Raw genomic sequence first — 13,304 nt, forward strand, 5'->3', positions numbered from 1 at the left:
GAGAAAGATGAAAAGATGGAGTGATAGTGGAACGAACTCAGCGTGAGCGTGGGGCTGAAGGTGCGATGGAAGTAAAGATTGAAAAAAGAAGATTCGGTGGAAAACAGATGAACTCAGTGGGCTGCGGTGGGTAACAAGTGAGGAAGGGCGGGGGGGGGGAGTTAAAGGTAGAGAAGAGGGAATAAGACAAAATGAACTTGGGAGACAGCGGCAGGAAATGAGACAATGAGGAGGATGATAACGCACAGAGGATGGTGGGAGAGAGAGGGAGGGAGGGAGGGAGGGAGGGAGGGAGGGAGGTGAGCCACTAAAGAGGAGGAAAAGGGAGCACAGTGACATGAGGAGAGAGAGGAGGACGAAGGGGGGGGGGTGGTGGCTCCTCGGAGATAGGCCATTAATAATCCATGGAGCCTTAAGTACTCCTATTGAGGGGGAAAATCACTCCTGTGCGCCTGGAAGCCGCCGCCCTCCTTCCTCTGCTCTCCTCCCTCCTTCCTCTGCTCTCCTCCCTCCTCCCTCTTCTTCTTCTCTGGTTTCTCCGTGTGTGTTTTTACGGCGTCAGGAGTTTTTATCGAGTTGCGCCCGTTGCTCGAAACGCCGAGTCGATCTCTCTCCAGGCGCCTGCACACTGTGCAATAACAGCGCTCTCACAGGTTCAGTGCTCGTCACGGTGGTCCAGGTGGTCCGGGCCCAGGTGGTCCGGGCCCAGGTGGTCCGGTCCCAGTTCCAATCTGCGTCAGACGACAGCAGCAGTTTCCAGGCGTGTCAGCTGGTGTGATGAATACCTGATGAGTTCCACAGAAGGGAAAAGAAACTACTTGGCGTTCTGTTGCCTTTGCCACGCCCGTCCTGATGTTTTTACTCTCTAGGCGCGAGTCTCCACCCACCGTGACGTCACCCACTGGTTGCTAAGGGGGATGGAGCCTGGCTGAGAGCTTGGGGGACACTGGAAACTAGGGACGGGAATCTGCAGGGACCTCCCGATACGATACTATCACGATAATTAGGTGGCGATACGATATGTATTGCGATTTCTGTGGGTATTGCGATTTCGATATTACGATTTCCTGGGATTTCTTTTGGTTATTTTTTTTTTTAAATACTGGACCATGGAAAAATGTTGAATCATAGTACAAATACAACACAGTCAAATCCACTTAGAGCTTTACCAGTTTTATTTCAAATATTAACATTAACATTAACGACTGCTGGGCAGCCAATAGAGAAAATAAATAAAAATGTTCCCTATTATTGTATAAACCAATAAATATGTTTTAAAAAAAAAAAAATTATCGATTAAATCGATTTGGGAGGCAGCATGGCAATTTAAAATCGTCATTCACAAGAATCGCGATTTGTAACTGAATCGATTTTTCCCCCATCCCTACTGTAAACCCTCCTACACTGTGACCTCTACCCACTGGGTGGTCCTCGCTGTCACTCACACGGTATCCACGCCCCAAAGGATACCACGTGGATACTGTCGTTATCCAGAATACAGATTTCAGCACTAACTTACTTTACGGTCACAGAGTCTAGGTCCATTATTAAAGAGCCTATGTGTAGGATAAGTGGTAAAGATAACTGATGGATGGACTTTCATGTGATATGGAACCATCAGAAACTGTTCCAGCTCCTTCAAACAGATCATACTCTCTTCCTCAGTGGGTTTAGTTTGCATATGAAACTGTAGATTTTCCTTGTGGAGATATTTACGGACTTCTTGTCAAAGTTATGATCCAGACTTCAGTTTTCGACCTTTGAGGCAGCAGTTGGCAAAACAATGTCACCACATGAGCGTTAGCAGCTGTTGGAATGTTAGCGGATTTCACACAATTGTGCTCCAGTGTCGACTCGAGCTGCAGCGGCGCTCACGCTGAGAGAATGTCAGACTGTCGAAGCAGGCACACGCTCCGGCAGCCAAAGGTCTCACTTTGTAAGTTAGTCAGCGGGTCTTCATCCATTTCCCTCACTGTGTCGGACAAGTGTTTTGTATTTGTCACAGTCATGCACACAAACATCCAGATTACAGGTTTCTCCACGGAGCAGATTTCTTAAATGTCACCAGATACCTGGTTTCTCATGTCAGAACAGGATTCCTGGGATCAGCCGCAGATTCCTCTTTGACGAAGTTGATCTCCTGAGCGTGCACACACAATTAGAAGTATAGACCCGCTGCATTAAAGCAGAGATCATTTCATGTAGTGACTCATTAAGAGTGAAGGCAGCGATTAAAACCGTACTTTAAAACCTAAATTTAAAAACAAGCTCCTTAAAGTTGAGGGTTTTCTGAAGGACACACTGAACCGCCAACATTTAAGAAATAGATGTGCTAAGCAGATAGAGATATGAAAGTAAAACCTTTGAACCATTTGGTTTTCAATGCGGTTGCTTTTAACTTTGTCAACATTTCCATAATCAAACAACAACCTCATCAGCCATCTTCTGAAATGCTACTTTAAAAACCTTTTTGCAGACTTAGAGAGAGCTAACAAACCAATTACAGTTTTAAAAAAAATGCATTTTGCTTTTCCCTGGAGTATTTCAGCGAATCACAAGAAAGCGATGACATTGTGGATGAGACGCACACGTAAATGTCTTTTTTCTCCACCCACCATTTATTTACACCTTCCTTTCTCCCTCTCAGTCTTTCTCCCCCAATGCCTCCCCAGTCCTCACCCCTTCCTCCCCAGGCAATCACCATCTGAACGCCTATTAAATTGGGGTCAAGTCGGAGATCAAACAACACGTCGCAACTTGCATTTAATTGCAATTTCCTCTCCGGTTTTCATATGGACTGGTCCATTCCTCCCTTTTCCTTCTCTCTTCCTCTCTTCCTCTCCCCTTGTGGCATCTCGCTCATTGTCTTTGTCTATTCATGCTCTGGTCACTTCTCTGTCTCATCACACAGAGAGAGAGAGAGAGAGAGAGAGAGAGAGAGAGAGAGGGAGGGAGTCTCAGAGAAACAGAAAGGAAGTGGTAAAGACTAAAAGAAGACATGAGAGAGGAGGAAAGGAACGGTGGACACAGAAGATGACGAAGGAGTGAGACAACGACAAAGTAGACCAAAGCAACCTTTCGAAATGATAATTAGATGTACTCGTTTCCTGCGAATATATATATTCAGGAATATTGGATAAGCTGTTATTGTTCTTTAATATCAACCAATCTAAGATTTAATGTTTTGACCTGCTGATAAAAACTGAGAGAAATCCACTAGGCGACACTTTGTCTGGGACGTACTGTATCTAAAGTCATTATCTGGTATTGATGCACGTCAAAGCTTGTAGGTTGTATCTGTTTTGCATTTCTGGTTTGTTTGGAAAAATGTGCGGGAAAGGGAACTTGTTGACACGAACATCAAAGTGTTTACGGCTGAAAAAGGAAAAGCTCCACCCATCTATTAAAAAACCCTGGAGAAATAAGACGCCACAGCGCCGCCCTCCGCTTGACTGACAGGTGAAGTGCTGCGCAGGAATATTACAGCAATGAGCATCAAAGAGATGAAATCTACAAAAGAACTGAACTTCATGACGTGAGGACGCCAGAAACAAATCCACCTCGTCTCTCGGTCTCGGTTTTGTTTCCCTATTCAATCATAATTCACAAAAAGAGACAGAGAGGGAATAAATGGAAGAAAGCCTCATGTGAAGCCGTGGCTCTGCAGGACTCTGACTGGTGACAACCACGAATTCATCAAATCACCGAGAAACTGCTGCACAGCAAGACACCGAGTCCGAGGCAGACAGGGACGGAAGGATGGAGAGAGCTGAAGATGAGGAAATGGATGAAAGAGATGACAGGGAGGAGCCAGGACGGGACAGGGTGGGAATGAAAGAAAAAACGAGGGAGAGGGTGATAATATAAAAAATGGGATGAGGCTGAATATCAATAAAACAAAAAGGAAGCGAATTAGGACTTTAAAGAGAAAGCAGTTTAAGGGAGGAAGAGGTAAACAGGGTCAAGAGGCAGAGGGAGTCTGGAGGAGAGAGAGAGAGAGATAGAGATGGAAACAGAGAAAAAGAGAAAGTGGATGTGACAGGTGGAAGGGAAAAGGAAGAACACAGCATAGGGAATGAGGAAGAACAGAGTCGGGGGCTGAAGCCAGCGAGGCGTCGCCTGAGGCAGAGCTATTGTCTGTGTGTGTGTGTCTGTGTGTGTGTGTGTGTGCGTGTGTGAGTCTGTGTGTGTGTCTGTGTGTGTCTGTCTGTCTGTGTGTGTGTGTCTGTGTGTGGTGTTTACACTCAGCTGAGGATATTTTCGGTGCCAGAGAACATAGTTGGTGGACGGCTGCCAGCGCTGCTCCCTCTGGTTTCCTGTCACTCTGGCCCTGAATCCCTCTTCTCCTCCTCTATTCTAACGTCTACATTTTGAAAAGTGTAATCCTGTGGAGGTAAGCCGAGCACAAAGCGCGTCTGAAAGAGGATACGACTATTTCCGTTCAACGACGTCTTCATGTTGTCACGTGACGTTCGGCGGACTTCACTTTCTCTGTGCGGTTTATGTTAACGTGAACATTCATCCTCCCTCAGATTAGCTTCTTGAGACTTCATCCTTTGTTCATTCAAACTGAAAAACAGCTTGTGTTACTTTTTTTTTTCATCACAGTGATAATTGAGTCAAAGCATCAACAAACCTCTCCCAGACACCTGGGCTTGCATGCATGGGATTGGTCGACTCAGCACCTTTGCAGATGACACTGTGTTGTTTCTGCCTAAAGTTGAATCAGTTTTACTCTTTGCAACACAATCCTGCTCTTTTGTTTTCGGTGTTTTCTTTCTCTACGCCGGCTCATCCAAGGGGCTAACGTGGTCTTACAGTAAAATATTCAATTGTGTGGGTGTCAGGTCTTATTTTTACCAGATAGCGAAAAACTTTGGACTTGACTCTGTTCAAATCTCAGTGGAATCAAGTTGGAGTCAAATGTTTGAGATCGACGTCTGACTGAAACTTCTCAAACTCAACCTTCGGTGTTTCTGCTTCACCCCACGGTTTGATTTACGCACACGCTGATGTTCGCTCATGTGCATCGATTTCATCGCTTTAACCTCAAAATGCTAAATTTACCTCTCGAAGAAAAGCATCGGCAACATGCTCGTGAATTCATCATCTCTGACTTATACTCCTCACCAGTGAGCGGAATACATATGTCCCCGAACAGCATGAATCCCTGCCAGCTTTGGCTAATCCTTCTCACACTGCTACACAACTATTGGCCAAGTTGTGAGTCAGTGGCTTTAAGTCCGGAACAAACTGAAGCTGAACCAAATGTGAAATCACTTAATCCCTAAACTGCTGCAGATTCCACTGATCACATCTCTGCTCCGTCGTCCCATTCGGAGACGTTTGATTTGATCGTTGACTTTCTGACTCATCTCAGTCGTCGACTCCTAATTGTTAAAGTCCGTAGCGTGGTCGATGTTCTAATTAATCATGTCTAATTTGCATTTGATAAGATTTATGAGGCGAACCATTTACTTCGGGGAATGACATCTGTGCTGTGTTTGAACTTTGGTGCAGATTCAGATAAAACTCCAGATGTAGTGAAGTTAACTGGAGTGTGATAATTGGGCTGTTGGACCTCGGTGGAGGTTCAAGCTCTAATGTGAGACATCCCCACTTAATTCATGGTGGTGGTTTTAAACTTATATATAAATAAACTTTGACTTTGTAAAATCATGATCAGGTTATCTAATATAGAATTCATTTGGGGGCCCATGTTTTGTTTCTGTGTCCCTGTGAGGACGAGGCTGTTCTTACTGCTCCACCGCTTCCTGATTTGTTTCTTCTCATATCAGTAAAGACAGAAATATCTCATCAGGCGTCCAATTTCACAGCCCGAAGGATCTCAGCACACATCCATCCAGATGCCGAACGCCACATTAGCACCTCGCTGCACCCGCTCAGCCGTTCACAGGAAATCAAACCTCCGACCCGCCCGCGTGCCGCTGAGCATCACGGCTCCGTGTTCACAGCAGGAGTTACAATCCCCCAACCACCACACAAGCTTTATGAAATAACACTAATCTGCCAATACTCCTACCGCTGGCAGTGGCCGGCTCATTGTGGCAAACTCAGTCCTGAGGTCTCCTGCAACCCCCCCCCCCCCCCCCCCATTTTTCTTCCGCCTCTAAATCGCTCCCTCCCTCTTTTCCCCCCGGCAGCGTCCGGGAAAAGAAAAACAACATTGGCACGCGCTGCTGCTGCTGAGCTCACTCCCATCCAGCCACGACAAACACAGCCAGCCGAGCTGCACGGCAACGCAATCAGGCAGACACACAACCAGAGAGGGAGGGAGCGAGAGAGAGAGGGAGGGAGAGAGAGAGGGAGAGAGAGAGAGAGACACGACGACAGAAGAAACTGCAGAAAAATAGAGATGGAGTCCTGAAGCCCGGGGACCTCATAGGGCTGTTGGTAAATAGATGGGTTCAGGGGGAGGGAGGGGAGGGAGGGGAGGGAGGGGAGGGTCCCACTGCCCCCCCCACGTGTCACTCGCCCCTGCCGTCTCTCTCACATGCACCAGTGCTCTCCGTGCACAGAAGCAATGTGCAGACGCACGATAAAGCGGCCGGGCGGAGACGGAACGAGCTGCAAACACGAACGACAAATTCACAAACTGATACGCGTCCGTTTGTCTTTCACTTCCCTCTCTGTCTCCATCTATTCTCTCCATCCTCTCGTCTGTTATCACTCTCTCTAACTGAGAGCCTCATCTCCTCTGTGTTTGCATCTCCACCCGACACCGGCCGAGGAGCTGGTCAGACACGACCCGGGTGCCCGGGCCCTGTGACGGCGAGCAGTGACATCACGCCGGGGTCAGACGCAGGTCACGCCCTCCGCTGCCTGTCGTCCGTCTTCTCTCTCTCTCTCTCTCTCTCTCTTTCTTTCTTTCCCTCAAACAACTTCTCAATTTTTTCTCCAACTTCGATTGAGGCAAAAGTGGATATTAAAAATACATCAGCTTCTTCCATTCGCCCGAGGGCAGAGAATTATTTTTCACACACATTCACTTCAATGACCTGCAGCAACATGCACTCTAATCCGCTTCACGTGCACGCTCCTGACCCCGTGCTGACCTGACCTGACCCCCATTGGTTTTATATTGCCGTCTCCCTGTTTTATATCTTCCAGATCTACTCTGACCAGGACAGCCCCCCCCCCCCATAAATCCTGCATGAAAAGGACCGAGCGTCACTGAAGTGCTCCTTGAGAGAGCGTGAGGGGGGGGTCGCCCACTCGGAATCCCTCAACCAAACAGCCACGGAGCAGCGGCGCTCCATCACAACCCACCAGCGGCCTCGTGATCAAGTGCACGCCGCGTCTGTTCAGCGGCGCCGAGGAGGTGGAGCCGGCAGATGAAGTGGTGGAGAACGGCAGCGTGGGGGGGGGGGGGGAAGTGTGTGCGGCGTCCGATGGCATTTTTTTCTCAAACTGACACAGGAGACCTCTCCGCTCGGCCGAGAACATTCTCCTCTTCTGATGTAGTGCACCACCGCCGCCGCCCCCCCCACGCACTCGGCTCGCCGGTGGACGGGTTCATCCATCTTTCCTTAAAACAGTGAAAGTCGTGGTTACAGAGCCTGATGAGGCGGGGCTGCAGCAGGTGACATCACTCACACGTCAGTGGGAGGAGTTTGGTTGAAATGGTCACTGGGACGATTCCAGAAAGAAAACCACCAAGTCCAAAATGGTGAAAGCAGTATTTGTGTTTAAAAAAATCGCAAATACTCGATTATTTAACTGCACCAGTTTTGCAGATACTCAAATATTTGTGTTGATATTGAATTGACAAATAAAGGTTATTTAAGCTGCTCTCTCTCCGTACGAGCCCATGTTGAATGGCTCGATACCGGCTATTGTTCATTTGCCCGAGAGTCGGATTATTTCCTCCTTAGTATCTTGATGTGGCATCGGCTGCTCTACAAAGAGCGACATTATGACTCATAATCATGTTTGTCCCTCATTGTGGCTCTGGAATGAGAAAAGCTGCTTTCTGCTCAGGCAGATTCTATTCAGTGCTCAGAATAACACTCGCTGGAGGAGAAGGTCAGGAAAGCTACAGGCTGATGGGTCTTCAAAGGAAGAACTAACGAAAGATTAATTTCTTTTTTATGTCTTGTTGACACAAAGCTGTTGAAAGAAAAATGCAAATTCAACTGGGAGTGTTGGTGTTTGGCTCCTTTCATGGACAAGAGAACCAGACTCGTCCCGAACAATTAACTGTGTGAGTGTTAGAGCTCGTCTCTGAGAGGAAGTATTCCCCTGAGAGATGTGGAGACAACAAACAAAAGTTATTATTACACAAACCAAAAAGTGTGTGTGGCTGTTTGTACGACAACAGAAAAGTCTCGTGAGCGTTCAGGCGAAGGGGGAGGAGCCAGCAGAGTTGTGTTCCTCTTAACGAATCTAATCACAAAACAAATACATGATATTACACATTACGTTTAATTCATTGACTTCCTGATAGTCCAACCTATTTCTGGTTAGATCTTCTCTTCCTCCCCTTCACCTTCATCTGTTTTCCCTCCTCTCTTCTGTCAATTGTCTCTCTTTCCAAGCCCACCCCATGTCTCCCACCTCCTATTTATATCTAGAACCCTACCTCCTTCTCCTTCTCCTTCTTTGACTTTACTTCCTCTTTTTCTCAATCCTCTCCATCTTTCTCTATCCCCTCCTCCTGCATCCCTTTGTTCCTCCATCACTCTCTCTCGGATCACAGCTGAATGATGAACGTCTCTTATATCCATCATCACCTGCCAACCAGTGTGTGTGTGTGTGTGTGTGTGTGTGTGTGTGTGTGTGTGTGTGTGTGTGTGTGTGTGTGTGTGTGTGTGTGTGTGTGTGTGTGTGCAAACATGCAGGTTCATGCACAGATCAGTGTGTTTCCGTGTTGTTGCCACGCCGACCTCATCGACCGACTCGACCACTCCACTATCTCAACCCGGAGCCAACTCAGGTTCCAGGCGACAATTAAACCTCCCCCTCCCCCCCCCGCCGGACGGTCGACTGGCAGAACACAAACACACCTGCTCACGCCCGGGTTGTGCAGAGGAATGCCATGCACCCACCTGTCAGACCGGTCAGGGTTCGATACCTGGCACTTCCTCTTCAGTACGTCCTGTGCTCCAGCTGCAGAGTGTTGGCTGAGTTCACTGTTTAACAGGCTGGAGATTTGCTCAAAGGGAAAACAGTAAATCAATGTCTCGATGATTTATCTGGATTTATTTTTGCCCTAATTGCTTCACAAAGGGGTTTGAGTTTAAGTAATCAAACACCTGGACGCTGCCCACTGCCACCACAGCTCCCAGTGTTTCGCTCGAAAGGTAATTTGCTGGTAATTGTCCGGGGCAGGATTTTGTCAAACTGCCAGGCGCCTTTTAAACATTCAGGTCAGTCCGGAGCGAGCAGGAGCCGGATGGAGAGCTCGGCTGTCTCGGACCCTCGGACCCTCGGAGCCTCGGACCCCCGGAGCCTCGGACCCTCGGACCCTCGGGCCTCTCAAAGCAACACCACTGCTCTCTGGCAACAGTTTCACTCCCAGGTCCGGAGGTGTCAGCTGCACTTCACTGTGGGTCGACTGGTCGGGAGCTGCTGGGAGTTTATCTGCTGCTGCACCATAAGGATTTGTCTTTGTTGTTTGTGTTTTAAATTCATCATTACCAACTGTTTCACCCCCGTCTTTCAGTTTGTTTGTGTTTGTTAAGATGAAGCAAAACACCGCTGGACGGATTTCAGTGAGACCTGGTTTCTCATGAGGACTGAAATCCTGGATTCTGTGAGATTTGCTGCAGCTTGAAAAAAATGATCCTGTCGTTTAGAAGAAAACCTAATAACTAAAATCTAATATTCAGGTTTGTTAATCACAGGCTCCCGGGTTCATCTTGCAAATCCATGTTTGCACCTTTTTTGTCTTTTAAATCACACGTTATTGAAGAAAATGAGAATGTGTTTCTTCATCTTTCCGTCTATTTTCTGTTCCTTTCTTTTCCCAGAAGCTGGATGTGTAAACGGTGAATATAAATGTACCTTCACATCCGAGACCCGCGGTTCATGAAGTTCAATCATACTGGGAACAGTCAGTGCAGACGATTATAATTACACTATCACAGGGAGGTCCGGCGTCTCGCAGGTGGAGCTTTCAAAAACACACCCATATCCAATCAACTCCTCTGAATAAATAGAAGGTCAACGTGTTTTTTATACGATAATGTGTTCATTTAAAAAAGCCCCAACAGTTAATTAGACAGCATCTTCCGAGCTGCTGCAATTTGCTCTTTAGGATCGCTGCTCTTTAAGTTGCCGCTGCTCTCTTCTGAGCAAACAAGCTTCTGTGTGACATTTCCAAGTCGTCAATAATTAGGTTTATTGTGATATTTTGTCTCGTACAAACATGCTGCTGGATCCGAAGTAATGAGAATCTCTGCCTTTACACACAACCCTCTGTGCACTTTGAGCACTGGCGCACTATGGAAATCAATTGAGCATGGCCTGATACTGTTTAGAAAAGCAGATGGCATGTCTAAATGCTAAGCAGGAACCAATTTGTTCATTTCATACCAACAATGTCAACAGCATATTACCCATTGTGTCAATCACATCCACACAGCCACTGCACAGAGCCTGCAGGGCACATTTGTGTAGCCGTCCTAAAGCCACGCACATAAGCAATTTTACCGATATTATATATATTAGGGAAACAGGCCGTGACAAATTGAAATGTGGGTGTAGTGTAATGTAAAATATCATAACGCCAGGGGAGAGTCGGATCGTAGAAGTCGTGGATACATGAGCACCTCTGGTCAGCGAGCGACTCCTCATTAGCAAGTCAAACACAGCTTCAGCCTCCAGGTTCACATCAGGCTGCTTTTCATTAAAACGATTTCAGGCACAGGATCAAGAGAATTTAAATAACTGACTTCATTCACTTTACCTCAACACAGTGTGTCAATGGAACAATGTTAAGAGCAAAGAAAGTATATTAAACCCGACATCCTCTACTTATCTTTACTGGTGCTTATTTATCTGCACATCCTCAAGTCTTTAGTTTATATGGACACCAATACTCTGATATTGAAAAAAGCTCAAGTCACTTCAGTTTTTGAACTGAATGAGCAGTGTGGATGAATCCCTGACATTTGCACTACTTGCTTATTTAATCTGAAAAGGTCTGATGACCACGGAGCGTCTCATAAAGTGAAGAGGTGTAACTCTGCATGGAAAGCAGTAGGGGTGGGAATTGGCAAAAATGTGACGATTCAATAGTATTGTGATATTTGGGCCACGATTCAATAGTATTGCGATTCTGCAAGTATTGCGATTCGATTCTGCGATGTATTGTGATTCATGTCCCGAATATTATTCAAAGGCATTACAAAAAATGAGGAAAATAAGACTGCTCAACTCACTTCAAATGTCACATTTAATTCTGTGAACAACATTGTCTTCTACACATTAACTGAAGTGCAAAAACTTTGTCCTTGAACATTCAGGACACAGGACCTTTGTAATTATTTTCTGAATAGGAGACCTCTCACATGAACACCGAGCTCAATCATATAAATAAGAGTAACCTAGAGCTTCAATCAAATGGAGACCTGCAAGGTCATGACCCAAAATGCTAAATTCATTTGGGAATATTGGCATTTTTGTTCAGAAAAAGGAGTTGGTCAACCTGCTCAGATGAAAAATATTGCAATACTTTGTGCTACAGTATCGATATAATCGCGGGCACAAAATATCGCGATACTGAACAGAATCAATTTGTTCTCCCACCACTATAAAGCAGTCACCCTGGCAAAGAGCACCTCGGCATCCAGGAGCTTTCCCAGCAGCCACTGGGGCTGGAGCTGCTCTGCACAAGTCAATTCAACTGCTCCAGAGCAGCTGCTGAAACTGGGAACAGACACGGAGATTACCCAACGCCACAAAGACGCCAAAAAGTGTCACATCAATAAACGTAAGCCATCAATAAACAATTTGACCTGCTCCGTTTCCGCTGCAGTTTGTCCAGAGAAGGCGACGGAACTGATGAAAGCACCAAAGTGAAACGCTGGATAAAGAGACGCTGGCAGTAGGAAGCGTGAACGCTGCTGAACGAGTGAGTGGGTGAACATGTTAAGAAGTGGAAAAACTCCAGCTGGCATGTTTCTCTCCACTGGAAAATGTACAAACTGGATTAGAAAATCATCTAAATCACACTCTCACAGCACAGAGGGAGCATTCTTCCACGTAATGACAGTTTTTACTATGATTTCCGCAACAGAGAAAACTCCAGACTCCTGCCATAAATCAAATATACGTTTAAATAATCTATATGGGAAAGACGAGCAGCAAACAGACCCGAGGGCGAAGCATGAGAGGACATGTTCCAATCACAAAGGACGCTCGAGACATGAAGACGACAACTTAATGTGGCCGTTGAGTTGTCGTCTTCTCTGCGTGATTCAGAGAGTCTTTGCAGAAACAGGCTGAGCAGCGCTGGTCTGTCTCCAGCTGCTCTGGGATAAAAGGCAAACAAACCAAATTCATCCATAGTTTCAGATCCAATTTTAACTATTCAAAAAGACGGCATTTAAATATAGAACAAACGGTTCCTCTCATTTCCAGCCCACGCTGACCTGAGCTCCTACAGCGCTGGGATGAACTCCGAGGAGCTGCTGCTAGATTGAACAACTTTGATGCGTTTCCGTTGTGCTGACTTCGGAGAGCTGCGATGAAACGGAATCAGCAACTTTCAGAGAGAGAGAGTGTAACCGAGCAGACAAGCTTATTACTGCAGCTCAAAGTCTGTGGCATTAAAAGGGTGACGCACAACTCGGAGGAGCGTCGCACACTGCAGGGGGAAGCACAACTTCCCATTTGCAGGAACAAGGTTTTTGATCTATGATGCTGTTTCTTGGACTTTGTTCTTCAACACAAAACAACCGGAAGCAGGAGCAATAATGTTTTTTGTTCGTTCATGAGGACACACACGATTCTTCACGTCTCAGCTTGTGGATGAACTCCAAATTAATCCATTAAGTTTGTTTTTGACAAATTACATAATCCTGTTAGATTTAGAGTTTGTATTCATGTATTTCTACAAATAGATGGAACCTCTATCTGTGTGTATCTACTTTAATTTTAGTGTGTGTGTGTCGCTGGGCGTCCAAACAAGTGTGGTGGCAAATGTGCTGCAATATAGAAACACAAAATATTCAATATTAATACATTTTGAATAACATGGGACTCAATAAACTTCACAACTGATTCTCCAGTTCAGGGTCCAGTTGACTAAAATTTCTAAAGCAAAATAAATTAATACA

The sequence above is a fragment of the Limanda limanda genome, chromosome 19 (genome assembly GCF_963576545.1).
Source record: "Limanda limanda chromosome 19, fLimLim1.1, whole genome shotgun sequence".
NCBI classification, from domain to species: Eukaryota; Metazoa; Chordata; class Actinopteri; order Pleuronectiformes; family Pleuronectidae; genus Limanda; species Limanda limanda.